General features: G+C 35.1%; 1 long non-coding RNA gene across 1 annotated transcript; it reads right to left on the reverse strand.

Annotated features, from left to right (window-relative positions):
* Positions 1–6,620: 6,620 nt before the first annotated feature.
* On the reverse strand, positions 6,621–6,990 carry LOC119080296. Its single transcript, XR_005088306.1, has 2 exons — positions 6,876–6,990; positions 6,621–6,808 (listed from the first exon to the last, which is right to left on the reverse strand). It is a non-coding gene; the product is annotated as an uncharacterized LOC119080296 (long non-coding RNA).
* Positions 6,991–7,739: the final 749 nt, after the last annotated feature.

A 7,739-nucleotide genomic window follows, 5' to 3' on the forward strand; every position in this document is an offset into this window, starting at 1 on the left:
TTTTTTTTTTTATTTCGCACTGATGATAAAGAGTGATGTTAGGACAGCTTCGTTTATATTAGTGTAAAACCATCACGAGAAAACCCTTTTCAACTTTTCCCGTGTATCGACACCTACAGTGGAAATGTTCAGAAATAAACGAAATATTAAGCTTAAATTTTCGTCTTTATTTTTTTATAGTTCCAAGTTTATTTATTCATTTATTTTTAGTTCCAACGGACAGGCCGAAGCCCTTGAACTTAGAAATATAACAAAAAGTGTATGCAATAAAATTTACAGTTTTTAACATTCAAAAGTATCGACATATTATACATTTCTTATTTTGCTTACTTCTCTCATTTCTCCATATACTCGTTATGGAGAAATGAGAGAAGTTGGAGAAATGAGAAATGTATAATATGTCGATACTTTTGAATATTAAAAACTGTAAAAGAAAAAAATTAGGAATTAAGAAATTGAAAAGAGTATGGACACGAAAAAGTTTATTGTGTTGGAAGTATATTATTGAACGTAATGTTTGATTTCCTCTTACCGAAAAAGTACTCTGTGTGAAAGACAAAATTGATTTTTTCAAATTTTTGCTTTGTTTATTTGACAGCTGGCTCTCTTCCGGAGTTCTTTTTGTTGAGTGGAAACCATACCTAGGTCTTGATTTCCACTTACTCCGTTTACGATCCGTTTGCTCTCCCTTAAAACAATTAAAAAGAGACGTGGCTTAGCTAAACGGAGGCAAAACGGCGTAAGTGAAAACCAATCATAACGTTATTGTTGGAGAACGACGTTATCCCGTGTTTGTAAAATCGAAATTTGAATACGTTCCACCAAAAAATGTTTTTTTTAATTTTAGGAAATTTTTGGAATTTTAGGAAATAATGAGAAATTTAGGAATTTTTCAGGAATATTTAAATTTTTTAACGAATTCTAGGAATTTTTAGGAATCAGATTCTCAAAAATAGGCCCTGCGGACAACGCTAATAGCAAAATATAGACGTTCAAGCATACTACTAAAAAATACACTAAAGATTACAACAGTTTTGGTATTTATATGTGTGGCAGGGGGGATATGTTGTGGGCTGTGTGGGGAGCAAAGCATTTATAATATATTTACATGTCAACGATAATTCTTTTGGTGTTGAAAAAGGGCTGCTAAAAGGAAACGAGACGGCTTTTCAAGTGTATGAAATGTGGCGTAAAAACGGAAAATGACAACGAGAAAGAAGTGAGCAATGAGATGTGCGATATATAAATGGTGCTCTTCAAATGGTAAGATTCCATGTGTATTTTTATACATTTTTTGTTGTTGTTGTTGTTGTTGAATGGAAAACATTAAGTGTGAAGTAAATAACGCGCGAGCATAGGACAATTTATTTTTTGTTGGTAATTTCGTTGTGAAAGCAAAATTGTTAGATAGCAAAAAGGATGTCTGTTTTCGAGTTGATAGAGAATATTAACGGAAGTGTATGACATTCTTTCTTTTCTCTCTGTCTCTCTCACCCTCTTTCTCTCGCTGAAGTGGCATGATTTAATGGCATTGACATTAAGTGGTTCTTTCTGTGAATTCCAATTTTCAACAAACGAAACTTTATACTTTTCCATTCGCACTGCAATCATCCTAGATGGTCCTCGTTCCAACACAACCAACATACATTCCATACATTCCCAAAATAAAAAAAAAATTGAATTTCATGCCACGGTTACATAGAAACGAATATAATGTTCTTACCACTTCAAAATCTTATCGGAAACTATTTGTGCCAAAGTGCAATTTTGCATTGAAAAATTCTCGTAAATAATTAAAAAGAAAATCGTAAATTTTTATTTGAACGTTATAAAAATACTTTTTCGCCTCATTAAATTTTACATGGCAACATTTTGATAAATCATGAATTCTATAAATTGAACTAATCAACTTGTTGGCTGTGCCAAAGATTTAAGTGCTTTTATGTATGTATGCTAAGTGGATTGTTCAGAGAAAGCGGGGTTGTTGGTGAAAATCGGTCGTGTATGAGTATGGATGAAGAAAGATGATGGTGCATAATATATATATATATATATATATATACCTCAATATAGATAGGTGATAGTGCCAGCGACGACAGGTGTTGTATTGCACACATAATCAGTTTTGTCTATATATCGACTGAAGAGTTGATTCATTGAGTCCTGGCTGGCAAGTTATATTGTACAAATGGAAATGTTCAATGACTATAGTACATTGGATGACGATTTAATTTAATTTAATTTATATATGTGTGGTAACTGCTACAGCTAAAGCGAGATAATAATTTTAATTGATTTTCCCAACATTTCGTGGTATATTTGATGGGTTAAGAAAATGACCCATTACCCATTGAGAAGGGCGTCGAAGTTTTCATTAACAGTTATTTCACGTAAGGTTGGTTACCTAACAGATATGTCGTAGAAGCTCTTTCGATCAGAATTTACCAAATAACATTGGACGAAGACGTTAACAGCCAACAATCGGTGGTAAATTCTATGGTGTGTGACCAATCGAATCAAAAATTTGCAGCCGTAGTCTTGTCCAAACTAAAAAATATTAAGTTGACCAATTAGAAACACATTACAGACTCGAGGGGGAAACGACAAGAGCGAATGGTGTGACAGGCTGCATTGGAACAAACGAGCGCAAATTATTTAGAGCGAATGAAGGGAAAATATGTTCAAATGAAGGAAAAATATGATCGAACGACGGGAAAATATGAGTGAACGACGGGAAAATATGAGCGAATAAATGAAGAATATGAGCGAATGGCATTCGAATGAATGGTGAGACAGAATTTGCTGTTGTTATTTCCCCCTTGTACAGACTCCATTCTTATCGGTCGGCTATGATATCTTTTATCGACACCGACGAAGTAAAACATTCGGTCAAAAGTAACAGTCTAGTAAAGAACTCATTTTTGGTTGAAATCCCAGGGCACTGCTTCCAATTTATTCAACATATGGTTCTTAATATCGAACAAATGAATTGAAATAGTTAGTTAGTTAGTAGGCTCTCGAAGCTGTGAATAAATAGTACATTACTGTCTTTCTGTTGAGACATTTTTTGTTGAGGAGAGTCTCAACAAAAAACGTCCCAGAAAGACAGTAATGTACTATTTCATAGCGAAACTTCGAGTGCAAAGATAGACTGCCGTTTTTGTTCAACTTAAAGGTTTATTCAATTTGACGTTCTCACGGAAATAATTTCATGTTATTTTAGAGTTAATTTATTTTACAGCTCCAGCAGCGGCTGCAGCAGCTGCTGCTTGTGCTGCTGCTGCCTGTTGTGCCTGAGCCTGTTGAGCCTGTGCTAACAATGCTAACAGAATCAATGTTGGCTTAGCCTCTGGGTCAGCATTTGGTTGCGGTATTGCTACACAGTTTACCTAATTGATAAAAAAAACGTTAGTCCGTGTCCGTGATCTACCTTGTCATTCGTATTCCGCAGATATATTCATACCAAAGCCACACAAAAAATAACAAGAATCAATGACAAAATTATCTGGAACATTTTTCACGTTTTTTCTATTTCTTTTAAGTATGAGCACACTGTTTTTTCATTGATACACTGTTGGAGTTTTAATACGTTTCGGCTTATTTATACCAAATAAGGTAGGCATTCATTTTCATTAAATTTTCATAAATTTAATATAATTTAATTCAATTAAAACCGGCAAATTTCATATTTGGCATTGATCTCTAGAAAATTATTCTTTTTTTTGCTCAAAACGACACGAAAATAAATTTTAATTATTCATTGAATTATTGCAAGTATGTGCGTACATGAGTATTAATTGATACGAAATAGTATAAATGACATTGCAAAACATGCCTTACGATGGATGAAGAGTAAGTTAAAGAACTCATTGTCATGTTTGGTAGTCAAATGAGGTAAATTAAGAGCAGTGTTCGCTGAAATTACTAGCTGACATATTTGTGCGTTTTTATATTTTGTATTTTTGATCATATCTTTTTTCCGAAAGTCTTTTTGGATAGCCCGCAATTTCCACCAAAAATAAATTTGTTTGTGATAGTTTTACGAGCTCTGAGAAAGGTAAACAGTGAGTCTTATTTTCACAAACTACTAATTTTCTCGCAGATGGTCAAACTGATACAAGGGAATACATTTTTTACTGAATTCTAACATATTTGTGGTGATTATTACGGTTTCAAAAGAAGGATTTTTGTAGAAAGTTATCATGAAAAATACGCACAAATGTAGGCGAAGCATCCACTGCTCTTAACATTGAAGTCATTATTTGAATGTGCTCACTTTTCGCAAAACTACGTACCATAAGCAATTCTATTTTTAATCAAAACTAACACATCGGCGGTCAGGACTGCGGTGTTACTATTTAAACAAAGAATTTTTGTAAGAAGAAGATACCAAGGAATACGCATAAATATAGGCTATAATTTCAGCGTACTGTCCATGTAATTAAAATAACCCCTGGATAGTAAATTGATGGATCAAAGGCTTCCAGTTTTTCTCTTGTGAAACTCGAAAATTCAAGAAAAATATCAAGTGGGCCAATGAGGAACTCATTGCAGGTTTTTATTCACTCGTATAGGGTTTGCATATCGTCAAATACATTTAGTCATTACAAACATGTGCGAACGAAACAAGTTGATCACAAGATAATGTCGAGCTCGTTAAGGTATATCGCCGCACTTTTATCTTCCAGTAAAAACAGATTTTGAAGCCCACCATCGTAACGTCGATCAGCACACTCATTCACTATGTTGTGTATGGTTTGGGTTGGGTGGCCACAGTCGCATGCTGGTGAGATGCCCGGGTCCCATTTTTGCAAGAGCGCATTGCAGCGTCCATGGTTGAACCGAATTCTGTTCAGTTGTAGCCAACTTTTCCGATCCAAATCGAATCCGGGTAGCTTTGTATTCGGATTTTCAACTAATTCTGAGTTGGTTAGGTCTGTTGCATTCCAGTCGTTGCACAAATTCTCTTCTGGGGTGTAATTTTCGAAGTCAATTTCCTCGATCTTCACCCAGAATGGTTTTCTAGACGCAAACCGTGTACCACTTCTGTCGGATAAGTCGTCATGGTGGTCATGATGGATTGTTGAAGCTTTTCTTGGCCTCTCTCACTGATGCAGCGTTTCGTCTAATGTACGGTGGTTGTATATTTGCTAAAGTTGATAGCCAGGCCGTCGGTGTTGATTTGATGTTGCCTGTTATAATCCGCAAGCAATTGTTTATGGTCGTGTCGACTCTTCTAGCGTGGGAACTGTGACCCCAAACAGGGCAACAGTACTCTGCTGTCGAATATAAAGTGTAAAAGACGATGTCCTTAGTGTTTCTGCCGTGGAGCCCCAAAACGTACCGACAAGCGTTTGTATGATATTGCATCTTGTTTTCATTGCAGGTGTAAATAATTGTTGGTTGCAAATACTTACATCAACTAAAGTAATACTAGAACCGTGCGCTGGTCAGTAAAATTCGGCCGGCGAATTTAGCGGTTTAAAAAAATATTTTAAGTAACAGCTTCACCTTCTATCTGAATTTCTTATTAAGAGGCTTAGATGTTTTTCTGAAATTTGGGCGCCTTTTTAAATAGTTTATTCTAGTTTATAAAAATGTTGGTAAACTTCTAACGTTTCTCAGAGTTGATTAAACTGCTGCAACCCAATGTATTTTCTTTTGAAAGCTAATACATTCGTGGTCATTATTGAAGACGTACATTTTTGAAAATGAATTCTGGTGTAAAGGTATCATGAAAAGTAAATTAAAATCCAGTTTTTAAAAATGTATGTTTTCAGCAAAGCATCGATGCCTCGCTTAGAGATAAATGACGAATCAGTGGACTCGGCAACAAACGGAAGTCGTGGACGTGATGGAAAGGATAGCATCTCTGAAGTGGAATTGGGCAGGACACATTGCGAGAATGACAGACGAACGTTGGACCAACGCCATAATGAATTAAAGACGACCAACGAAACGACACGACCAATGGACAAACCACCAGAAAGATGGACGAACTCGATCAAGCGAATGGTGGGGACAAACTGGCAGCAAATGGCATTGGATCGTTCAGAATGGAAGACAAAAGGGGAGGCCTACATCCAGCAGTGAAGAAGAAGAAGTAGAAGAAAATCGATGCCTCTTAAGTACAGCAATTCTTAGGAAGTAGAGTGTTTCATCAAAAAAAAAAAATAGAATAAAAAATAAAAACTAACTTCGGACTTTGACGGAAGGATACAATTAGAATTCATGTAAGCTAGGTATTTAATTCCTCTTTATTGATATTAAGACCAGTCTCTGATCTGAATCTTTGGCGTACCATCTTCCTATAAATTTTATCTAGTTTTCTTCTTCATCTTATGTTAATGAAATCCTTTTACCAGAATCATTGTTGGAAATTTACCCCGAAATAACGATCACAAATGTCTTACATTTTTCTAAAAGGATTTTTGTCACAGGCTACAATTTCGCATCCATCGATTTTAAGTTAATAGAATCAACTTATCGCTAAAAGAGAAATGGCGACTGTTCTGGATGCTCCATTGTTTTATGTGAATTTTTTTAGAACATTGTACTTTGTGTCAACGATCTACGAGAACACTTTGTTTTTCCTTTTTCTATTGAAAGATTGGCTGTAGTTTAACTTAAATGTTTATTCAATTTGACTTTTTCAAGATTACAATTTCGGCTTATCCTATAACTATAGTTATTATCTTCCAGCTCCTGCAATTGCCTGTTGTGCCCGCTGTGCTAACAATGCTACCAGAAACAATGTTGGCCTAGCCTCTGGGTCGGCATTTGGTTGCGCTATTGGAACAGAGTTTACCTAATGGATAAACATAAAGTTAGTCCGTACTGAGCCATTCGTATCTCATAAATATATATATTCGTACCAAAGCCACACACAACACGATAAGAATCAACGACAAAATTATTTGGAACATTTTTCACGATTTTTCTATTTATTTGGATTATGAGCACACAGTTTGTTGATTGATACACTGTTGGAGTTGCTGCTCATTTTGGCTTATTTATATCAAATTAACTAAGGACAAAGGAATTCATTTTCATTAAATTTTCATAAATTTAACAGCAAATACAATAGAGACCTAAACAGTGTGTGTGCAAATTCCATATTTGTTTGGCATTGATCTCTAGGAAATTATTTTTATTTTTCGCAAAATGAGACGAAAATAAATTTGAATTATTCATCGACGCACACGAGTTCAAATTGATTGCGAACAGTTAATGGCATTGAAAAACATTCGTTAAAATGAAGGGTAAGTTGAAGAACAGACTTGGCATTTTGTCATGTTTGTTAGTCAAATCAGGTAGATTAACATGGAAATTAATTATCGCACGAAAAAGACACACTGCACAGATCGACGTAAAACATCATTTTACACTCAAATTGATTTATTCATTCGCATATGCACATTGAATAATTGAAACGGACGAACAGTTAAAGTAAGGACAAAGATGAACGCTTGAATATTAAGGAGCCATTCACAAATTAAGCATGATATGAAAGCTCAATTCCCGTCAGAGTTTATCTGCTCTGAACTTTAGTAGATGAATTTATCTTGATAAAATTATTGCTGCCTAAATGCTAGTTTTCCCTCCGAAGAATTTGAAAAATCAAAATCCACTTTCGAATACTCTGACTGGATTTGTAAATTAATAAATTGCAAAAATACATCAGTAGCAGGATGTCGGGCTAAGCATTAGAGACTATGCTCTACCTTGCGTGCAACCGT

Source organism: Bradysia coprophila, chromosome X (genome assembly GCF_014529535.1).
Source record: "Bradysia coprophila strain Holo2 chromosome X, BU_Bcop_v1, whole genome shotgun sequence".
Classification (NCBI taxonomy): Eukaryota; Metazoa; Arthropoda; class Insecta; order Diptera; family Sciaridae; genus Bradysia; species Bradysia coprophila.